The 12500-nt window shown below is 43.5% G+C and overlaps 1 protein-coding gene across 1 annotated transcript in view; it reads left to right on the top strand.

Annotated features, from left to right (window-relative positions):
* The window catches only part of LOC138352720 (uncharacterized), a 13768-nt gene that overhangs the window by 245 nt on the left and 1023 nt on the right, over nucleotides 1-12500 (top strand). The gene's annotated exons all lie outside the window — the stretch shown is intronic.

Raw genomic sequence — 12500 nt, 5'->3', positions numbered from 1 at the left:
CACGGCTGTGTGTGTGAGTGTGAGTGCATGGTCTTGTGAGTGTGTCACACTCACGGCTGTGTGTGTGAGTGTGAGGGCTGAGTGTGAGTGTGTCACACTCACGGCTGTGTGTGTGAGTGTGAGGGATGAGTGTGAGTGTGTCACACTCACGGCTGTGTGTGTGAGTGCGAGTGCATGGTCTTGTGAGTGTGTCACACTCACGGCTGTGTGTGAGTGTGTCACACTCACGGCTGAGTGTGAGTGTGTCACACTCACGGCTGTGTGTGTGAGTGTGTGTGCATGATCTCGTGAGTGTGTCACACTCTCGGCTGTGTGTGTGAGTGTGAGGGCTGAGTGTGAGTGTGCCACACTCACGGCTGTGTGTGTAAGTGTGAGTGTATGGTCTTGTGAGTGTGTCACACTCACGGCTGTGTGTGTGAGTGTGAGGGCTGAGTGTGTCACACTCATGGCTGTGTGTGTGAGTGTGAGTGCATGGTCTTGTGAGTGTGTCACACTCACGGCTGTGTGTGAGTGTGAGGGCTGAGTGTGAGTGTGTCACACTCACGGCTGTGTGTGTGTGAGTGTGAGTGCATGGTCTTGTGAGTGTAAATCACACACAGACCCCCCTCCCCCCCTTATGAGTGTAAATGATTCGTATTCCATGTTACTAATGAGCCGCTCGTTCGGAGACCTCAAAACACCACTCATTCCACCCGGAGTGAGTTGAGGTCATTGAGTCATTAAGGGCCCAGCAGAGGTTACTGAACCATCGTGACCTTCTCTACAATGGACGTAACAAGGGGCTTGGGGAACTAACGAGCTAAGGGGCCACGGCTTGTGGCCCCCCTTAATCATGGCCCCACCAGAGCCAGTAAAGAATATTTGGATTCGTTTTCCCTTTGCTTCACTCAGAGTTCCTGAGCTGAGATAGTTTAGAGTCTGAACCACCTGGTTCAGCAGGATTCTGAGCAGGGTTCAGCAGGATTCTGAGCAGGGTTTAGCAGGATTCTAAGCAGGATTCTGAGCAGGATTCTGAGCAGGATTCTGAGCAGGGTTCAGCAGGATTCTGAGCAGGGTTCAGCAGGATTCTGAGCAGGATTCGGAGCAGGGTTCAGCAGGATTCTGAGCAGGGTTCAGCAGGATTCTGAGCAGGGTTCAACAGGATTCTGAGCAGGGTTCAGCAGAATTCTGAGCAGGGTTCAGCAGCATTCTGAGCAGGGTTCAGCAGGATTCTGAGCAGGATTCTGAGCAGGGTTCAGCAGGATTCTGAGCAGGGTTCAGCAGGATTCTGAGCAGGATTCTGAGCAGGGTTCAGCAGGATTCTGAGCAGGGTTCAGCAGGATTCTGAGCAGGGTTCAGCAGGATTCTGAGCAGGGTTCAGCAGGATTCTGAGCAGGGTTCAGCAGGATTCTGAGCAGGGTTCAGCAGGATTCTGAGCAGGGTTCAGCAGGATTCTGCTGAACAGGCTCTTCTTTCCCTGCTTGTTCTCAAGCTGAGCTCAGCTTGCTTTAACGTCCGTCTCAGCTTGCTTTGAAGTCTGTCACTGATAGCGCGGTGATTTCGCGAGTGAGCGCTGAGGAGCGATTATTCCCAGAACGGCACCTTCCTCATTCAGCGGGAAACTGACTCCCTTGTGCTGTGGAGGCCATCTTCTGGGGGTCTGAGACGCTGGACCTTGAGACCTCTGGCCTCGTTCGCATCTCCTCGACGTGTTCAGGGGGGGGGGGGGGTGGCTTCCAGTGGTGTATATAGTCACATGAACTGATCGGTAAAATAGCGCCTTGGCGTCTTGCTGGGTCGACGTTCGATTCCCGATGGTCCAAGAGTTTGGGGTACTGTTACTTCTCTTGGTCGTCATATTCTAGCTCCTTGGTCTTATATCCTAGATCCTTGTTCTCATATTCCAGTTCCTTGTCCTCATATCCCAGCTCCTTGTCCTCATATCCCAGCTCCTTGTCCTCATATCCCAGCTCCTTGTCCTCATATCCCAGCTCCTTGTCCTCACATCCCAGCTCCTTGTCCTCATATCTCAGCTCCTTGTCCTCATATTCCAGCTCCTTGTCCTCATATACCAGCCCCGTGTTCTCATATCCCAGCTCCTTGTCCTCATATCCCAGCTCCTTGTCCTCATACCCCAGCTTCTTGTCCAAGCTAACCCATTTTCTAGACCATTCCTCCAGTTTATCCAGGTCATCCTGTAGTCTCTGTCTATCTTCATCTGTCTTGATTCTTCTCATAATTTTTGCATCATCAGCAAACATTGAGAGGAATGAGTCTATACCCTCCGGAAGATCGTTTACATATATTAGAAACAGGATGGGTCCAAGTACAGAGCCCTGTGGGACTCCGCTGGTGACATCTCGCCACTCTGATGTCTCCCCCCCTCACCGTTACTCGCTGTTTCCTGTTGCTTAAGTACTCCCTTATCCACTGGAGCACCTTCCCTTTTACTCCTGCCTGTTGCTCCAACTTTTGTAAACTTTTGTAACAGCCTTTTATGGGGTACTGTGTCAAAGTCTTTCTGACAGTCCTAGAAAATGCAGTCTGCCCACCCTTCTCTTTCTTGTCAATTTTGTCTTGCTTGGTCATAGAATCCTATTAAACTGTGAGGCACGATTTACCATCCCTGAACCCATGTTGGTGGTGCGTTACAAAGTTATTTCCCTCCAGATGCTCTACGAGCCTTTTCCTCACGATCTTCTCCATCACCTTGCATGGTATACAAGTTAAGGACACTGGCCTGTAGTTCAGTGCCTCTTGCCTGTCACCCTTTTTGTATATTGGGACTACATTAGCTGTCTTCCTGCTTTCCGGTAGGTCTCCTGTTTCCAGTGACCTGTTATACACTATAGAGAGTGGCACACTTAGTGCTTCTGCACCTTCCTTTAGTATCCATGGTGATATTCTCTCAGGCCCAACAGCCTTCGTCACATCCAGCTCCAGCAGACACCTTTTGACCTCATCACTGGTGAGGTCAAATTCCTCCAAGGTTGCTTGGTTTGCCGCCTCCTCATTTAATGCAGGGGCTTCTCCTTGTTCTATTGTGAAGACCTCCTGGAATCTCTTGTTGAGTTCTTCACACATCTCCTTGTCTATCTCTGTGTATCTGTTCTCCCCCTTTTCTCAGTTTCATCACTTGTTCCTTCACTGCTGTTTTCCTCCTGATGTGGCTGTGGAGCAGCTTTGGTTGGGTCTTGGCTTTACTCGCGATGTCATTTTCAAACTGTCTCTCTGCTTCCCTCCTCACTCTGATGTACTCATTTCTGGCCCTCTGGTATCTCTCCCTGCTCTCTGGTGTTCTGTTATTTCTGTAGTTTCTCCATGTTCTTTTACTCAGTTGCTTCGCTACCTTACATTCCTGATTGAACCATGGATTCTTCTGTTGCCTTTCATTTTTCTCCTTTTGGGGCTGGATAAACCTGTCTGCAGCTTCCTGGCACTTCTGGTGTGTGTGTGTGTGTGTGTGTGTGTGTGTGTGTGTGTGTGTGTGTGTGTGTGTGTGTGTGTGTGTGTGTGTGTGTGTGTGTGTGTGTGTGTATTTACCTAGTTGTGCTTGGTGGGGGGTTGAGCTCTTCTCTCAACTGTGAATCATTCCACTTTTTTACACACACACACACACACACACACACACACACACACACACACACACACACACACACACACACACGCTCACACACACACACACGCGCGTGTGTGTGTGTGTGTTTGATGTTCTATTCAGTGCCCACGCTCATATTGAATACAAATTCTGAAACGACCCACCAATACCAATATCACCAAGCCATGCAGCCGACTGGACCAAATAGTCTACCAAATCAAAACCCCCCCCATCCCCCCCCCATACCCAAACTGGAATAACTGAACGTTCCTATGCATTAAAAAATATATATTATCCACACCTATCCATCAAAACTCATCTTCCCCCCAAAAAAATTATTCAATCTAGGGAAATTCGACGTAAGTTTTCATTTACAACGTCACGTAAATGTTATCGTGAAGGGAGTTAAATTATTCAGGTGTTGTTAAATATAATAACGAACGTTTGCCGGCTAAATGAGAGCTGGAGGCAGGTGTTATTACACCTGTAGGCACCTGTATGCCTCGGCATATTGGGGAACTCACCATCATAGCTTGCAGTGAAGGTCATATGTGTCATATGTGTCATATATGTGTTTTTAGAATTTTAGAGAGAGACAGATTACGAAATAGAGAGAGATTGAACACAGATGTAAATTACACATGCAGAGAGAGAACGCAGATATAAATGTTAGTTACAGAGAGAAAATAGATGTAAATGATAGATACAGATATGACAGAGGGTTTAGTGATAAATACCTAAATAACACAGATGTAGAGAGAGAGAGAGAGAGAGGGAGAGAGAGAGAGAGAGAGAGAGAGAGAGAGAGAGAGAGAGAGAGAGAGAGAGAGAGAGAGAGAGAGAGAGAGAGACAGAGACAGAGAGAGACAGAGAGAGAGAGAGAGAGAGAGAGAGAGAGAGAGAGAGAGAGAGAGAGAGAGAGAGAGAGAGAGAGAGAGAGAGAGAGAGAGAGAGAGAGAGAGAGAGAGAACAGAGTTGTAAATGACAGTTGTAAAACCCACAACACTTGTAAATGAGAGATGCTGAGTCAGACCACACCAGTAAATGATAAATCTTGATGATAGCAGAATGTTATAGACCTAAAATGAGGTTATATGTAGTGAGGGTTAAAATTTTAATATTTTAACCTATGTTTGAATAGGTTTATGAACTGAACAACGGAAGGCTCTCTCCTCTCTCCTCTGACAGTAATTCAATCTATACATTAAACCTTATATGATTAAATGATCATTAAGATCAATAAACCCGATCTTATTGATCAGGTTTATTGATCATTTATTGATCACTGACCAATCAATTGATCTTATTTCTTATTAAATTTATAGGTTTATTAATCTTATGAAACTCACAATACTTATAATATTATTAATAACCCTTGTGAGTAATATTCCTGTTATTAATTAATTATAATATCATTATGGAGAACATAAGTAGAAGCCAAGAGCAGGATTCGAACCTGCTCAATTAGTACTCCCTAGCAAACGCCAGCCCGAACCACCACACCACGACTTAACGATGTGGTTTAGCTGCTAGTTAGAGGCCTCAGGAACCCTAGAGGATTCAGTCGACTCCCAGAGTGCAGGGCTTTAGAGCATGTCTTGGTGTAGGGCAACCCAGTGGCCTGGGTTCGAATCCTCTTCACTGCTTCTACTGACTTTTCTCCCAGATGTATCACGATAATGGGATTTTATTGTGCACTATTATCACTACTAATAATTATACTAGAAGTTATACTAGGTGAATGCAATGAACTAGGAATTATAGGAATTATACTAGGAATATACTAGGAGTTATACTAGGAATATACTAGGAGTTATACTAGGAATATACTAGGAGTTATACTAGGAAAGTCCTAGGAGTTATACTAGGAATGTCCTAGGAGTTATACTAGGAATGTCCTAGGAGTTATACTAGGAATGTACTAGGAGTTATACTAGGAATGTACTAGGAGTTATACTAGGAATATACTAGGAGTTATACTAGGAATATACTAGGAGTTATACTAGGAATATACTAGGAGTTATACTAGGAATATACTAGGAGTTATACTAGGAATGTACTAGGAGTTATACTAGGAATGTCCTAGGAGTTATACTAGGAGTTATAGGAGTTATACTAGGAATGTACTAGGAGTTATACTAGGAGTTATAGGAGTTATACTAGGAATATACTAGGAGTTATACTAGGAATGTCCTAGGACTTAACAGTGACAGGGAGACGGTCGGTGTGCCTACCAGAGGCCACCACAGCTGCCTGGATCACGTCTATCCTGGGGGATGTGATGAGTATTGTTGGGTCCTGCTGGGGGGGGGGAGGGTTTGTGGAGCATGTTACCACTGAGTGCCACAGTCAGAGGGTGGAGCATGTTGCCATAGTGCCACAGTCAGAGTGTGGAGCATGTTGCCATAGTGCCACAGTCAGAGTGTGGAGCATGTTGCCACAGTGCCACAGTCAGAGGGTGGAGCATGTTGCCACAGTCAGAGGGTGGAGCATGTTGCTACAGTCAGAGGGTGGAGCATGCTGCCATAGTGTCACAGTCAGAGGGTGGAGCATGTTGCCACAGTCAGAGGGTGGAGCATGTTGCCACAGTCAGAGGGTGGAGCATGCTGCCATTGTGTCACAGTCAGAGGGTGGAGCATGTTGTCACAGTCAGAGGGTGGAGCATGTTACCATAGTGCCACAGTCAGAGGGTGGAGCATGTTGCCACAGTCAGAGAGTGGAGCATGTTGCCATAGTGTCACAGTCAGAGGGTGGAGCATGTTACCATAGTGCCACAGTCAGAGTGTGGAGCATGTTGCCATAGTGCCACAGTCAGAGAGTGGAGCATGTTGCCATAGTGCCACAGTCAGAGAGTGGAGCATGTTGCCATAGTGTCACAGTCAGAGGGTGGAGCATGTTACCATAGTGCCACAGTCAGAGAGTGGAGCATGTTGCCATAGTGCCACAGTCAGAGAGTGGAGCATGTTGCCATAGTGTCACATCAGAGGGTGGAGCATGTTGCCACAGTCAGAGGGTGGAGCATGCCCCTGAGTGCCACAGTCAGAGAGTGGAGCATGTTGCCACAGTCAGAGTGTGGAGCATGTTGCCACAGTGCCACAGTCAGAGGGTGGAGCATGTTCCCACAGTCAGAGTGTGGAGCATGTTGCCACAGTCAGAGGGTGGAGCATGTTCCCACAGTCAGAGTGTGGAGCATGTTGCCACAGTGCCACAGTCAGAGGGTGGAGCATGTTGCCACAGTCAGAGAGTGGAACATGTTGCTATAGTGCCACAGGAAGATAGTGGAGCATGTTGCCACAGTCAGAGGGTGGAGCATGCCCCTGAGTGCCACAGTCAGAGAGTGGAGCATGTTGCCACAGTCAGAGGGTGGAGCATGTTGCCACAGTCAGAGGGTGGAGCATGCCCCTGAGTGCCACAGTCAGAGGGTGGAGCATGTTGCCACTGAGTGCCACAGTCAGAGAGTGGAGCATGTTGCCATAGTGCCACAGTCAGAGGGTGGAGCATGTTGCCATAGTGCCACAGTCAGAGAGTGGAGCATGTTCCCACAGTGCCACAGTCAGAGAGCGGAGCATGTTGCCACAGTGCCACAGTCAGAGGGTGGAGCATGTTGCCACAGTCAGAGGGTGGAGCATGTTGCCACAGTCAGAGGGTGGAGCATGTTACCACAGTCAGAGGGTGGAGCATGTTGCCACAGTGTCACAGTCAGAGGGTGGAGCATGTTCCCACAGTCAGAGGGTGGAGCATGTTGCCACAGTGCCACAGTCAGAGGGTGGAGCATGTTGCCATAGTGCCACAGTCAGAGGGTGGAGCATGTTGCCACAGTCAGAGGGTGGAGCATGTTGCCACAGTCAGAGGGTGGAGCATGTTGCCACAGTCAGAGGGTGGAGCATGTTGCCATAGTGCCACAGTCAGAGGGTGGAGCATGTTGCCACAGATAGAGGGTGGAGCATGTTGCCACAGTGCCACAGTCAGAGGGTGGAGCATGTTGCCACAGTGCCACAGACAGAGAGTGGAGCATGTTGCCACAGTGCCACAGTCAGAGAGTGGAGCATGTTGCCACAGTGCCACAGTCAGAGAGGGAGCATGTTGCCACAGTCAGAGGGTGGAGCATGTTGCCACAGTGCCACAGTCAGCGAGTGGAGCATGTTGCCACAGTGCCACAGTCAGAGAGTGGAGCATGTTGCCACAGTGCCACAGTCAGAGAGGGAGCATGTTGCCACAGTCAGAGAGTGGAGCATGTTGCCACAGTGCCACAGTCAGCAAGTGGAGCATGTTGCCACAGTGCCACAGTCAGAGGGTGGAGCATGCCACAGTGCCACAGTCAGAGGGTGGAGCATGTTACCACAGCCAGAGAGTGGAGCATGTTGCCACTGAGTGCCAGGCCCAGCAGAGATATTCGTCTCTGAGAGTGCCATAAATCGCCATTATACACAAATCCCGAGCCAAGATTTACGGTGAAGATTGTGTTCTTGCGCCGGCACTTCCGGCCAGGACTTAGTGGCCCGTGGAGGTGCCAGCTGGAGATATAGTGCCATGGAGAGCCCATCTGGCACTCACACTCTCTGTATTGTCTGGCACTGTCCAGTTTCTCGGGCACAAAGTGACACGTATTTCTTTATCCTGAACTGTTCTTTCGTTCTTTGTAATGCCACGAATAACTGTGAATATATATATATATATATATATATATATATATATATATATATATATATATATATATATATGTATATATATATATATATATATATATATATATATATATATATATATATATATATATTATTAAATATGACCGAAAAAGTAAGATTAATAATTCTAACACGAATTTTCTCAATCTTTCGTACATTTCTTTTCACTGTTGGAGGTAATTCAAAAATCAATTCTCCAAAATTCATTTTTATTTTTTATTTTGGAGAATTGATTTTTGAATTACCTCCAACAGTGGAAAGAAATGTACGAAAGATTGAGAAAATTCGTGTTAGAATTATTAATCTTACTTTTTCGGTCATATTTAATAATATATGTCTACAGGAAAGACTGCTACCAAAATATACTAATATATATATATATATATATATATATATATATATATATATATATATATATATATATATATATATATATATATATATATATATATATATATATATATATATATATATACAACAGTTACTGTTGTAACATATCACCTCACCCAAATGCAGGTATAAAATGAAAGCTGTTTAAACTCTGTTTAGTGTTTGCAGGTTATAGTTGTGTGTGTGTGTAAACTAAAAGTCTTTGAAAATGTAATAAGTTATTATGAAACGCGTTCAAGTGTCGTGTCAGACTAGAAATAAAAGTGAATTTTGGAGAATTGATTTTTCAATTACCATCGACAGTGAAAAGAAACATAATTAATATTGAGAAAATTCGTGTTAAAATTATTAATCTTACTTTTTCGGTCATATTTAAAAATATATATATATATATATATATATATATATTGGTGTATACTGGCAGCAGGTTTTCTTTCAAACATGTTTCATTGAATATGACCGCATATTCTGTATTTATTATTTTCTGGTTTAGGGCTTCTATCCCTCTAACTATTTTCTTAGCATCAGGGCTTAATTGGAATAGGAGTTCTCCAAAACTCATTTTCGTACTTTTAAGGTGAAGAATTTATTTTGTATTTACATGTATTTACAAATAGACGGAGTAGCAATGGGCTCCCCCTTAGGAGTTTTATTTGCTAATTTTTATATGGGAACCATCGAAGATAGGGTCTTCAGTAGCAGACAAAAACCAACTGTATACTGCCGTTATGTAGATGACATATTCGTAATAGTAAAAGACTCAGATGAACTAATTGACCTAAAAAGACACCTAGAGAGAGAGTCAGTACTCCGATTTACACATGAAAATAGTGAAAATAACAGTCTGCCATTCTTGGATGTACTAATAACAAAAACAGGAACCTCTTTAAGCACCAACGTATATACCAAGCCCACCAACATAGGATTATGCCTGAACGGTAGAAGTGAGTGCCCCCAAAGATACAAAGCCAGTGTTCTCAATGCTTATATTCGTCGAGCGCTTACCCACTGCTCTGAATGGAGCAACGTGAGTAGAGAGTTTGAAAGAGTAACTCAGGTATTGGTGAACAACGGATATAGCAACGCGGAAATAAACGCTGCTATAAGAAGACACTTGGACCGTTGGTATAATTCAGAACCTAGAACAGAAACCACAACACCCCCAATAAAATTATATTACAAATCAACCATGCACAGTGAACATATAAAAGAGGAAAGAATAATGAAAGAAATAATCCGTAAAGGAGTAAAAAGCACTACTCCTAACCAAAACATAAACCTGATAATATTCTACAAAACCAAGAAGACTTCCGAACTCCTTATCAAAAACAGCCCGAAGCCGACGGAGAACCCTCTACAGCAGTCAAGCGTTGTATACATGTACACTTGCCCCCACGAAGGATGTAACCTTCAATGTAAGTACATAGGTATGACGTCGACCAAGCTGACGAGGCGTTTGACATGCCATCTTCAATCTGGTGCCCCTAGGAATCACATGAGACAAGCCCATGACATTACTCTAACAAGAGAAATGTTGAACAAGAATACTTGTATAATAGACAAAACCCAAGATTCAAGAAGATTACAAATTCTTGATACAATTCACATAAGAATAGAGCGACCTACCATGAACACCCAAATCACGGAACTATTTACTCTACCCACCATGAGAGTAAGGACAAGACAAGAACATATCGATGCCAACACAGAAGACAATGTCCAACATAACAGGCCAATTACACTGGATTAATCTTTGTGTTTCGATAGGAGATGCCTCGTATGGGCCATTAAGCCTTCTGCAGCCCCTATGTTTATCCCTTATGTATCCCCCCATGTTTTCACCTTCATTGTATTATCACCTGACCTAATGCGGGTATAAAATCAACTAGTATTGTAAGATCTGTTCACTTGAGAATGAACCATGGAGGTTCGAAACGTCGTGCAAATTATACAAATAAGTGTAATACACTCTATAGTAAATCACTTCTTTTCTTCACCTTAAAAGTACGAAAATGAGTTTTGGAGAACTCCTATTCCAATTAAGCCCTGATGCTAAGAAAATAGTTAGAGGGATAGAAGCCCTAAACCAGAAAATAATAAATACAGAATATGCGGTCATATTCAATGAAACATATATATATATATATATATATATATATATATATATATATATATATATATATATATATATATATATATATATATATATATATATATATATATATATATATATATATATATATATATATGTCGTACCTAATAGCCAGAACGCACTTCTCAGCCTACTATTCAAGGCCCGATTTGCCTAATAAGCCAAGTTTTCATGAATTAATGTTTTTTCGTCTACCTAACCTACCTAACCTAACCTAACCTAGCTTTTTTTGGCTACCTAACCTAACCTTACCTATAAATATAGGTTAGGTTAGGTTAGGTAGGGTTGGTTAGGTTCGGTCATATATCTACGTTAATTTTAACTCCAATAAAAAAAAATTGACCTCATACATAGAGAAAAGGGTTGCTTTATCATTTCATAAGAAAAAAATTATAGTAAATATATTAATTCAGGAAAACTTGGCTTATTAGGCAAATCGGGCCTTGAATAGTAGGCTGAGAAGTGAGTTCTGGCTACTAGGTACGACATATATATATATATCAGAAACTGTATTCAGAAATCTACACAAAGGAGTCACTAAGAATTTCATCCCACAAGAATGAAGGGAGACATGATCACGACATGCATAATTCTCCAAGCAACAAACTGCTTGTGATGATATGAACGGGAAAGAAAGGCAAGGTTCAAGTTACGGTGGTGGGCCTGAGGGCCTTCAAACAAGGTAGTGTAAATACCCCGCGATGACAGCATGGCTGCAACCCGTTCTCGCACTTTCGTATAGTCAATATTGACTTATTAAATACGTGCATATGTGACATACTAAACATACTAGTTTACCTTGAAAAGCTTCATAGAAAACACCGACCTTACCTAACCTTCTTAGTAGTGTTAAGATAAGCATCTTATTGCTTCGTAATTACAATTATTACTTAACCTATTATAGGTTAACACACATGAAGCTTTTTAAGGTAAACTAGTATGTTTAGTATGTCACATATGCACGTATTTAATAAGTCAATATTGACTGTAAGAAAGTGCGAGAACGGGTTGCGGTTGAAAACATATATTTTTGCACCCAAAAATTGTATATGTATTGCATTATTTCAGGTCTTTCAAAAGGCTTTAACAAAAAGAAAACAAGGCCTAACCTAACTTATCCCGACATAAATAAGCCATTTTAGAACCAACTTGTGCAATATTAGTGATACTTTAATACATATATGTACTATGTGCTAGGGATCTGATCTAGATTAGTACTAGGTACTAATCCCTAGTATAATCCCTAGTACTATGTACTAGGGATTATATTGATCTAGTTATTATCTTCATACTCAAGTCCTATAACACATTTCAAACGTTAACTTTAGGACCATTTTGTGTGTGTTTGTGCGACAGTCCATAACTTTAAGTTTCCATTGAGAGAAGCCAGAGACATTGTCTCTTTCTTGGAAAAAAGGATGATATAAATTATTTCATATCCACACACCATATCCACACACACACATATCCACACACACACACCCTCACCCCCCCCCCACACAAACACCCCACACACACACACACACCCCCCCACACACACACACCCCCCCCCCCCACACACACACACCCCACACCCCCACCCCCCCCCACACACACACACCCCACACCCCCACCCCCCCCCACACACACACACATAAACAATCGTAGCTTCCAGTTAAGGTCATGTCTTGCGCATTGGAATAAATCAATGAGGCGC

The sequence above is a fragment of the Procambarus clarkii genome, chromosome 54, assembly GCF_040958095.1.
Source record: "Procambarus clarkii isolate CNS0578487 chromosome 54, FALCON_Pclarkii_2.0, whole genome shotgun sequence".
In the NCBI taxonomy this organism is placed as follows: domain Eukaryota; kingdom Metazoa; phylum Arthropoda; class Malacostraca; order Decapoda; family Cambaridae; genus Procambarus; species Procambarus clarkii.
The sequence above is the reverse complement of the archived record's forward strand: the minus strand, read 5'-3'. Positions and strand labels throughout refer to the sequence as shown.